This window comes from Dreissena polymorpha, chromosome 8 (genome assembly GCF_020536995.1).
Source record: "Dreissena polymorpha isolate Duluth1 chromosome 8, UMN_Dpol_1.0, whole genome shotgun sequence".
In the NCBI taxonomy this organism is placed as follows: Eukaryota; Metazoa; Mollusca; class Bivalvia; order Myida; family Dreissenidae; genus Dreissena; species Dreissena polymorpha.
In genome coordinates this window covers 96979175-96991527 of record NC_068362.1, presented here as the reverse complement: position 1 = coordinate 96991527, position 12353 = coordinate 96979175, and the positions used below count along the sequence as shown (strand labels likewise).

At 32.9% G+C, this 12353-nt stretch overlaps 2 protein-coding genes across 4 annotated transcripts in view; both read right to left on the bottom strand.

Moving 5' to 3' along the window:
- The window catches only part of LOC127843257 (protein white-like), a 164244-nt gene that overhangs the window by 37244 nt on the left and 114647 nt on the right, over positions 1 to 12353 (bottom strand). The gene's annotated exons all lie outside the window — the stretch shown is intronic.
- Positions 1 to 12353, bottom strand: part of LOC127843259 (threonine synthase-like 2) — a 141849-nt gene that overhangs the window by 73224 nt on the left and 56272 nt on the right. The window lies entirely within an intron of this gene.

The window sequence follows — 12353 nt, the reverse complement described above, 5'->3', positions numbered from 1 at the left end:
ATATAATGACATCTTGTAACGGCATTGTAACCTTCCTGCAAGGTAGCCATGGCAAATCTTCTACCCTGTCAGTATGCTGGAAACTCTGCAAAAGCCTAGCTATTGATAAAACATGCCACCAAAGACATGATTACCTAAATAATCATACGAGGCACAACTTTCTTAATCATTGAGGCGTGTTTAGTAAGTTATATTAGTACATTTACGATGTATATACAATTTACATTTATGTGCCCAAGGTATTAATAAAACGCATTTATTTACAAGTCTTCGTGACTGATTGGCCGGCAACATTTTTTTTTCTCATTTATTTTTCACATTTCTTTACATTGTAGTTTACATCCATAATTACTAGAATACGGAAAAACATAAGAAAGTGTATGATAATAATGTACATTTTGAACTATAACATATCAAATATTTAGCGTATGCATGATTATATTTTAAAAATTGTTTACATTGCCAATGTTAGATAAAGAGCTTTGTGATTTATAGCAAAAACATAAAACTAATAATTTATGTTTACTAAACATAGAGGTTTTATATCTAGAAAAAGTAAAGAAAATATTTTACAACAAGATTTATTTCAATGGAATTGTTGTAAGTATTTGTTATTGTTTTTAGAAGGATTTTTTTTTTTTTTTTATTAAATTGTTTTGCCATAAAATTTGTCTGGGTAGCATTATTTGTGGTTTGTAGAATGTATGATTCACCTAAATTGAATCCATTTTTTTTGGTGTTGTTCATATTTATTTTTTACAAGGGCAATCTCAGATTCAATTTTTATTCTCGTATTTAGGTATTCAATAAAGTGAGGAAAGGTTGGTATGCATTTTTTGTATTTCATTTTAAATATAAAAGATTTTAATAGTATCACAATAAAGTTAAAAACATCAGAGTGTAGTTTTTTCTCAGTGCATCCAAAGAAAGCATGAGTTTTATTTATTTCAATTAATATGTTTTGACTGGCAAGAAACGTTTCCATCTTTTTCCATATTATTTGAATGTGTTGACACTCCCAAAATAAGTGGTCTATTGTTTCAATATGTGATTGACAGAAATCACATAATGTGCTGTTGCTTAGTTTGCATTTAAAAAGATATGTGTTTGTGGGGACGATTCGCATGATAAATTTATATTGAAAGCTGCGTAAAGACATGTCGATGGTTGAAATGTGGGGAACAATATGGATTTTTTTCCAAGTGGTTGAGTCTATATCGGTAAAATTCGTGTTCCATTTGTTTTCAAGAATGTCATTGTCCTCGTTTTGTAACTGAATATTGTATATGAATTTATTAGGATATTTTGTTTTGATTATTGCTTTTGACAACGTTTCGTCTGGTTGATTGATATCGAGGTCATGAATGCTTTCTTCAGTTTTATATTCTTTTGGGATTGATGTGATTAGGGTATTGAATTTCATAAAATCATTGTTATTGATGTCGTAGAGGTATTTAATGTTTTCAAAATTATACATGGTTTTATTTCTAAAGTCAAAAAGTTGATATACGTATTTTATCCCTCTGTCATACCAATCGCGATAAAATAATGTTTTTCCGTTTGCTGTTATTGACTTGTTATTCCATATTATTTCCTTTTTGATGCGTTTTTGTGAATGTCGTGACTTGTATATTGTATTTGCTGCAGACCACGATGTAATGACGTCGTGGAAAAAAGTGTTACCTCCGCTTATTTCTGTTATAGTTTTTTCACTAAGTTCGCTTTCAAAAATTAGTTCGTTTCCATATTAATTTAATGGCCGGCAACATGCCAAATGCGAGATTTTGCTTCTGAATATTCACACGAGCCACATTGCTTTTTTTTATCAATAAATGTTATGTTTTCCATGTGTATGATCGCACCAAGAATGATGAAATACTGTTTTTAAAATAATAACGCGTGCACGCGTGCACGTGCACAAACGTGAAACCATACCAATCTGAAGTGCGAAAACGTCCAATCGTCACGGATGAATCAATTCAACATGAGCTTGCTCATAATGTAGTATAATGTTTAAATGAACAATTTAAAGTAAAAATCTTAACTTAAAACTGAGATATTCAAAATGTTGCGCTATAACATTTCCAACTGTACAATGAAACTTTAGCAACTCTATCAGGAGAGAATTCTTTTTCTTTCAAACCCTTTGAAAACAAAACACTAAGCATGAAAAAATATTATTAAATCTGGGATTACTGTCATTAAATGGTCAATGCATTTGACGTTTACATGATTGGAAGGCTAGTCTAACCTCACAATTTGCCCAGCATCAATAACAAACCAAACACGCATATAAAATAACCTCAATCACAATAAACTTATGAAAGTAAAAAATGAAAACATGAATGACGAAAAATGTCACGTTAATGGAAACCTTTACACAAATTCTGATAGTTAAAGTGTTGTGATTATCGGAAATCTATTAAATTGATAAGGGATCAGGTTTTAGATTTGTCAAAAGTAATATGGGCAATATATAAACAATATTAAACCTTCAAGTTACGATATATTTACAGAAAAATGTCAGACAAATAAGGTGAAAGCAAGCTATTAATATGGTGAAATCTAATATCCAACATATCTCTCCGATCCGAATGGAGGTATCATTTTATTGCCATAGGTAGCATATTTTTGCGGCTTTATCCGAATTATAATTTCGATAGAACTTTGTTTTCAGAAATGGAAAACAAATTTCATCAAATCATCTTTTCCATCCTCGATGTCCGGCCGTCTTTTCTTCCTCCTTTTCTTCGTATGCATCAGTTCCGTTCTTAGTCTCTGGTACTATAAATTGTCATTTTATTAATCATAGCACCATGATCCTTAAACAATAATTTGACGGAGTTTACTTTTCAGTATGCGCATTTCCACCTTATAGGAAGCGAGGGGGCTAGAATGAAGATTCAAATATTTAAAGAAATTGTATTTTTTGCTCGAGAGCTAAGTTAAAGGGACCTTTTCATGTTATGTTTAATTGACAAAATTGAAACAAAAATATTTCAGATTTGCAAATTTTAGTTAAACAGTTTTGATATGTGCAAGGTAACAGTAATACTGAACATTTACCAAGCTCTAAAATATTCATTACATGTATCTTTTGACGATTTAAAAACCTGGTAATTATAAAACTTTGCAAACGCGAAACAATTAAATAATTTGGAGAGTTCTTTTGCAGTCGTAGTTTGTTACATTACGAGGATTGCTTATATAAAGTATAAGATACACTAATCACTGTATGAGCACGGATGGCAGAGTGGTTTAATTGTTAGACTTTTACTCCAAGGTACTTCAATTTTCACATTTATCAATATAAATCATTAATGACTATATATATATATATATATATATATATATATATATATATATATATATATATATATATATATATATATATATATTTCTATATATATATATAGACGATATTTGTTCATGTCAGTGTAAAATCGATTGTTATTTCACGAGTGATCATAGAAATTATATTTTCACGAGTGGCACAGTGAAAATATTATTTTTCTATGATCACGAGTGAAATAACAAACGATCTTACACTGACATGAACACATTTTCTGTTTCTTTTATGCCCATTTCTCAAGAAAATAATAAACAGCTGTTTCCCTTTCGCTCAAAAGTGACCCTTTCTCGGAGTTTCTCCCGTGGCGTGCCTCAATACATTTTAAAGAGCATAACATGACGTCATTAGTTTGACGAAATGACGTCATTATACCAGCGGAATTTCCAGTTAAAACTCGTTTACAATGTAAGTAAAAGGTGAATTTAAGCATAAAATAAAAAGAAAATGTGTTGGATTCGGTGGTATGTTAATTTTAATTCACTCGTGATCATAGCAATTATATATACCCAGTGGGCATCAAACGTTGTGCGAACGTTGCTGCAACGTAATATTTAGGTCGCAACGTCGGCAACCTTTACCGAACGTTGTCACAACGTTGAATACAAAACATTACCGGACGTCCGGGTAATGTTTTGTATGCAGCGTTGTTGCAACGTAATATTTAGGTCGCAACGTCGGCAACCATTACCGAACGTTGCCACAACGTTGCATACAAAACATTACCCGGAAGTTTCATCAAACGCTGCAGTTTGGTTGTCACAATGGGGTATACGAAAGTTTTACCGACTTTTTTTTTCCAACGTTGCTGCAACGTTGTATTTAGGTTGCATTCAAACGTTGCAGTTTGGTTGTCACAATGGTGTATATGAAAGTTTTTCCGACGTTTTTTCCAACGTTGCTGCAACGTTGTATTTAGGTTGCATTCAAACGTTGCAGTTTGGTTGTCACAATGGTGTATATGAAAGTTTTACCGACGTTTTTTTCCAACGTTGCAGCAACGTTGGATGCCCATTAGGTATAATTATTTATGATAATCTAAAAATAGAAAAGGAGTTCCGAAAATATGTTATTTTCATCGGTGAAAATAACAATTTGTTATTTTTACTGCTGTTATTTCACTGCAGAAATGTCATATTTTATCATTAGGTATAAAAGAAATATATATTTATTTTTTTCATTAATATTAACATATAAAAAAAACTAAAAGAAAGAAGCAATAATTTGTGAAGCGCTTTTAAATAGGCATGAGCTGCGTTTTTCATTTGAAAGTCATTTTGCATAATTCACTTGAAAAAAGCCTGCTAGAAAAAGGTGGTTTAACCATTTTTGGAATTAAATTAATTATACTACATCAACAGCATCGGGATAATTAAGCGTATTTATTTAAGTTATACTTTACTATACACATACACCAATACTGTTTATTACGAGTGGACATAGTATTTGAATATACGATTTACTGGTGTTAAAAATAGGAATAAAGTTTTGATAAAGTACACTATTGTTTTATTTTACAGGCCAAAATAAAGTGTTAAGAAACATCATCAAGATTATCATTATTTCTTGAAATGTTGAAAAGTTAATTTCGTATTTTCCCGTTCAGAATATAATAAAATAAGTTATAATTTACGCCATCAACGATGCCACCATCACCGTCTGCTGCAATTTTTAATTAAGAAAGCATTTTATTAAACTAATTATATAACCAAGCACATAAAACTTGATTCAAATTATTAAATGTGGCATTTTACTTATTTTTTTCACGACTTTACCTTTCAAAATCAAATATGCATCTGCAACTGTATTAAGGTCCTATAACTGTAATGAACTTGGTGTCAAATCGCATCATTTTGTAAAAAGCCATCACTCCACGCGCATGCGTACTCACGTGCGTAAGACTACGAAAATTCGGTCAAAATCTAAACAAAATACTGACCCCTCACGCGACAGTTTAAATTAAAGGCTTCCGTGTTTACAAGCGGTCTCGGGTTGGAATACCGCGGCCTGCAAACTTTGTTATTTAACTTTTTTTTCTATTATAAGTATTTGTGCTTTTCCATTTATAAGTAAGGTTTGTTCATAAATATCTTGTGAACAAATAACGTCAAAACTATGGGGAAAACACGCCAACAAGTCCCTTTAATCCCCAAATAAATTTATAATGATTTACATTATGGGAAACGCATCTTGAATATTAAGTTTTATGCTATTAATCACTTTCTGATTGGGTTGGTTATCAAAATTAAAGCTACTGTAATATGTTGTAAGGTTTATGTCCAGTAGTTGAAGCTTGTTGTTTATGTTTATGTCGATTTATTTACTTTGAAATATAGTATATCATTTACGTTTATCACAGTTGCCATTTAAGCGTCTCTCGGAGTTTCACATTATTCATTTTATATATCTGCAAATATTCAGAACATAAGACGTTAATGTAATATACCATGGCCCCTGTGTATAATTCACTTAAATTTTCGGTTCGTTGATTTATTTGAAGAAATAAACCTTAACATATCTACATATAATCGAATCATAAAAAGTTTATATAATATGCAAAGGCCCCTGTGTATAATACATTAATTTTTTCTTTTCTTTGATCTCTTTGAAGAAACAAATTTTATGATATCTACATATAATCAAGCCATAAAAAGTTGATGTACTAGGTCGAGGCCCCTGGGTATAATACATAAACATTTTCGTATTCTTGATCTCTTTGAAGAAATGCATAAAAAACGAATAACCCGATACGATGGCAACGAACGCCAATGTGATACTGTTTCGTAACCAAATGTGTGTTGTATACCTTCATGTTATTTTTTCTACGTTTCAAAATAAAGCATACTGTATATATTCACATTTGTACTGGATATTTATATAATGCAAATTAACACATATTTATCGATAGTTACAATAATAAAGCGATATAAATAAAACATATTTTGTTTTTTCACATCACATCACATCATTAATGACATCACTTGGTGGATCAACGAAGTTTCAGGCTTGCTAGTTACATTGAGACAAACGAACGAGTTTTTTTTTCTAAAAAATTGTTCAAGTCATGGCGTGACAATTCACATTAAAGTAACGTTCACGTTTTACGGTGCAGCGCGTAAATGCCCAAGAATATCGCCGCAATATCGATACGATAGGCTTTCCGGTGGTTTATAGAGTAATATCAGTAAATTAAAACTGATAATTCAATGTTTAGAACTGTGAAATAACAGTGGAAATTATCAATAATTTTCATTGTTTTACCGCAACTATTTTTAGATATGTTTGGCTTCCCTATTGTGACCCTCAATTTAACCAAGGGCGACTTATCCGCATTGAATGTTTTTAACAACATACGGATAAGCAGAGACGTAGATATCTTCGTCTCTGTGATAAGCATCCATTGAACCACAGGAGTTTGAAATTCTATCAATATAACCAATCTAATGGCTAAATAATTTTTTTATACCCCTATATAGTATAAAGACTATATAGGGGTATAAAAAAAAAAATATTTAGCCATTAGATTAGCTATATTGATAGAATTTCAAACTCCTGTGATTGAACATACATGTAATGACATTACGGAGCGCACAGCAGGGAATTGCATTGTCCGGAATGGCAAAAATAAAAAATAATGATTTGTAGGCATACAATAGAAAGAAAATGTATTGGATTCGGTGGAATATCGATTTTAATTCACTCGTGATCATAGAAAACATATTTTTTTAATCACGCGCGAATTAAAATCGATATTCCACCGAATCCAACAAATATCCTCTCTATACATAATTTAACAATAAAAACAACACTTTGGTAAGATTTAAAGCATTACGTTTTGCCTTTTTTTTTATTAAAAAAACGTGAAATAATCGTTAATTAGAATATAAGAAAAAGTTAAGACAAAAGTAAACACATATATTTGATTCAACCTTGTGGCGACGATTCAGCGCATTCTTTCGACGACAAATTATTTGAAATAAATAGAATAATAATATTTCCAATGTCACTTATTGATTAAACTTGAACAAAGATGTGTTTGTTTTGTATGTCATTTGATGTTGACTTAAATAATGACAAGACAATTTTTCAATGAGATATACCTTTTTCTTAAAAAAACATAGTTTTTAACGTTTTAGCATTCCATTACGACATTGTTATTTTCTGTTCTTTCTTCGATTATTTGGTATCGCTTTGTTATTCTGCATCCAGAATGAAAATTTAAATTAAAAAAACAACACCTTATCATTAAGTATTCTAAAGTAGAACTTACAAGTTGAAAACTCAAAATCTTTTACCCCCTTTTTTCATAACCATCTTATAACAATATGCACTCTGCATGCGCATACGGAAGATTACCGAGTTTAAGTGAGGTTAGTTGGAACTTCCTTCCTTCCAAGATGAAGTCAGGCCCCTAAATGTGCTTAAAAGGAATTCCGAACCAAAATGGGGGGGGGGGGGGGTAAACCCATTTTTTGCATTAAATTAATTATCTGAAATGAAACGGCGTCGGGAAAATGTAATAATCGTGATGTTAGTTAAAGTTAAATGTACACGTGAATCAATACGGTGTATAATAAGAGAAAATGATGTGTGTACATCAAATTTCTCGAACGTCATGTAAGTAAACAGCAGATTTTGGACGGTTTATCTTCAATAACTTTTTCACTTTAACCCGGTAAGCTCCCGTATACGCATGCCTCCCCCCTCCCCCCACCGATTAATAGGGTATTTCCTTGAAAAGTAACGTACGAAGGAAAATACAAAGATTTCGCCTAGACATTTTCTCTGATGTATCCTTGATCGAAAAATACAAATATATTTTGGTTACACCGCACAATGTTTATGTCCCAGCTTCACTGTCGAGGGTGCCCACGTTCTAAAATACTTGAAAACAAAATCTATGTGTCTACCGGTATATACTTTATATAAAATGTATTGAACTTTAGACAAAACATGTATCGTTGGGACTGGATCGGTGGGAACAAAGGGCATAGGGTCCTTGGCAAACTCTTCTATAGCGTTATCAGCTTTCAACCTACGACCAACAACTTTTTACGGCCTTCAGTTTGTGCTGGGAATGACTTCAGAGTTATCGATCTTGTTTAAGAATTGGCGCTGGACTATTAACGGCTGCTAGCTTCGCAATGCTTACCGGTAAGTAAGCATTACAAATGCACATTGACACATGCACAACTTATTTTAATTAGTAATGATGATTAACTTAATGTTTTGTCAGTTTGATGTACACATTTGAAATTCGAAACAGAAATTAAATGATAGAATAAAACACTATTGTTACATTCATGCGTAACTTGCCATTAAAATTACACAAATGGTTTTCCTGCAATGGTATAAATAGAATATTACAATTGCCATTTAAACATTATCTTACATACATTTTACCAACTATTCTCATTGAAATCCATAATGATGAAGTCACGAAATATAACCAAATACAAGTTAAATATATGAATACACCTAGATAAATATGTAACTTGGAATACAAATGCAATCAATACACAACATATTGTCATTTATACCCACGAAATACTCGTTTGCAATGTATATGCTTATAGTACGAAGTTGAGTACCTTCAACAGAACGCATGGGGCGTGCGGCGCTGCGTATGAAATGAAATTATTATGCGCCTAAACGAAGCGCATCAGTGAGATGGAAGTTCTCCTCGACCCAGCTACAAACGGGCCGCGTCATGCAAACTTGGGTCTTATGCGCATATGTGAGATGGACGTGCTCCTCGACCCAGCTTCCAACGAGCTGCATCATGCAAACGTAAGTCTTATTTCTTATGCGGCCAGCGCAGCTCCAGAACAGCCAGCGCTTTCCAAAGATCTAATGAAACCTAGCGCTACCTTATAAAGTTCATGGTTGCCCGTTTTCGTATGGCGCGGCTCATTTCAATCGTGACAGTCAGAAAAACTGTATAAATCATTACATATGGAGGAGTGCTGTATATCGCAGATAGTTTCGTCAATATTATTATTTTTACATAAGCTATGAAAGTTAATGAAAAAACGTTTAAGGAGACTCACTTTTAACATGTTTTTTTGCTCCCATATTGATTAATACTGTTTCTTTTAGTATCAGTTTGACTTGTTAAAGACACAATTTCAATACAGATTTCAAAACGCAATCAGAAAACAATTGAAAAACAATCCTAAATTAGTACTGATCATCGCGTGATAATAAACTACTTTATAATACGACGATACCTATATTCAATTCTTTGCATCGGTAACAATACATTTGCCGTTTTATTATCACAATAACGTTCAATTTAAGAATCGATTAAAACGCGGTAAGTTGTTTGCCGCTATGAGTATAATTGAAATTAGCGATGAAAACAGATCGGACATAATTGGAAGAATACTTTTTTGAAGCAATCGTACATTAAAGAAAGTCATCAGTATGCTATGGAACGTCGTCTTTTTGAAGGTGTAAATTGAATGGTGCGTCATCTTGATAAAAAAAGCAATGGTTTCATGCCGATAATAGTTCATCAAAAGAAAAAGCAGTTTTACGGATAGCATGTTTTATATTTTTAATTTCCACTATCAACGTAGTGTGGTTGTTTTCAAATGATACCGTAGAACTCGGTAAGGGCAGCGGAATATCGCTTCTACAGGCTGAAGGTGTTGTACGGTACCGGAATTTTCCAAATGACCGAACGTTAGCGTACGATACTACTTCCAACCAAGATGATGTGTTTAAAACTTATAACGGGAAATTTAATTTAACTGGATTCATTTCGAATATATCTTTATTTAGTAATGGTTTCAAATTATTTGAAACACGGAGAAAAACGTTTGACTTTCCTGTCCTCATTCAAGCAGAGAATACCTGCAAAAATAACACAAACCTTTTTTAATAATGCTTGTGTTCTCGGTTCACACGAGAATAGATTTACGCGCAGCTATTCGAAACACATGGGGAAGCGTTGTCGAAAATGGTTCTTGGCCTGGAAGCGGTAGTATCGGAAGGGGTGTGAAATTGTTGTTCCTGTTGGGAAGGTCCGATTCAAGCCTTGGTAACACCGTTGTCAGGGAGGAAAGTGCATTGAACGGGGACATTGTGCAAGGGGACTTCCGGGAATCCTATTACAACCTGACCTTGAAATCGGTCATGGGAATCCGATGGGTGGCTCTGTACTGCCATAAGGCTAAGTGTATACTTAAGGCGGACGACGATGTGTTAATTCACGTTAAGAACCTAATAGATTTTCTGGAAATAGATAACAATAGACCACAAGAAGCGATATATGGTCGCGAACTAAAGAAAGGTGTTGTTCATAGAACAGGGCGATGGGCAGTGGACAAAGCAGCGTTTTCACTCAATGAATATCCAACATACGTTCCAGGCAATTCGTATGTTGTTTCCGGAAGCATCGCTGCGCGCATTGATTCTATTGCCGAGCTTTTGCCATACATTAATATCGAAGATGCTTTTGTAACCGGTATCATTAGAAAGCTATTGGGAATTAAGATTGTGAATGGTGTGGGGTTTACTCACTGGTACGATAAGCAACCCAAGCCGTGTGAATTCCACAACAAGGTTCGCATTTCCGCTACAAAGGTCACCGAGGGGCTTCTCTACGAGTTGTGGGAAGGCTTGAAGAGGAATATAACGGACCGTTATATCATACCCAAAGACGAGTAAGGTCGGATGGGGTTGGGAAATATTGGGTTCCGGAACAATATTATGTTTCGAGATGACCACGTGTTTCTGAACCGATCGTCCGGTCAGTTTTATGTCTTGTAAACGTTGAAGTTGTTTTTTGTTTGTTTGCTAGACATTTTATAATTAAATAGGCTATGGACAAAGTGTTGAAATAGCAGTTGAAATTAAAATAGCATTTAAAACCCAATCGGAATTTCAGATAATTATTACATGGAAAAACAGTTTTGCTCTCGAAGATAAAGATATATTTCTAATATTTGTCTTCTTTACTTTTCATTTGTACAGTTGAGTGTTCTATCACCATAGTTTGTATTCCTCTTATAAAGCGCTATTTATTAAAACGTTGGCTCTTTTATGAATCACAAGTCATATTTTTGACCCATGTAATGCGTTTGTATTAGCGTTATCAAACATTTTCATCTTGTCTTAAATTATGTTTGATATTTTATGTCCGTATATCATTAAACAAAAAATAAATAAGTAGGAATTCGCCTTATGGACGACAAAATCCTTTAAATGTTTTAACTGTTTGTCACATATTAAAATAAATAAATAAATACACTGAACGTCATAGATCGCAATTAAACGACGATATTTCATTTACATATTAAAAATATATCTACTACATCTAAGTCGTTTATACTCAAAGAGTTTACCTTTGATAAGCGATGCAAAAGCTTTGATCTGACAGAAACCAATCGTTGTGGTTTTTGAATGTCTTCTCATAATATTGTTTTATATTTTCTTATTTTCATCAATATAATCTTTGATTGGCAAACAATACAACAATTTCATTAAGATCCTAACCGCTCACAGTTATGAAAATATGCATTCCAGTCTTATTATGGATATTTTATATATATGAGTCATGCTTTGAGAAAAGGGGGCTTAATGCATGTGCGTAATATGTCGTCCCAGATTAACTTTGTGTTTTATGAGGTTTCCGGAATTTAGGAGATTGGGATTTTCCTAGAAATTGAATGACCTCTCTTTTTATTCATTTTTAAAGATGATTTCTTCATCTTTAAAATCACACTAGGAGGTCATAATAAGAAATAAAGAAATAAGGATGTCCAAACGAATGATTTGATGCAAGCCTCGCGCTACCATGGTTCTAAGCCTCGCATGATAAACTTGATCTTTATCCAAAACTCAAATAATATTCTCGATAAATTAATACTGTATAACGCCTTTTCCCCATATTTGGTATAATATATCACATAACACCAAAGTAAGGTCACTTACACAAACGCTGATGGTTTTAGGGTCTTTTAAAGCAGACACGTAGTGTATACAGTATACGAAACGC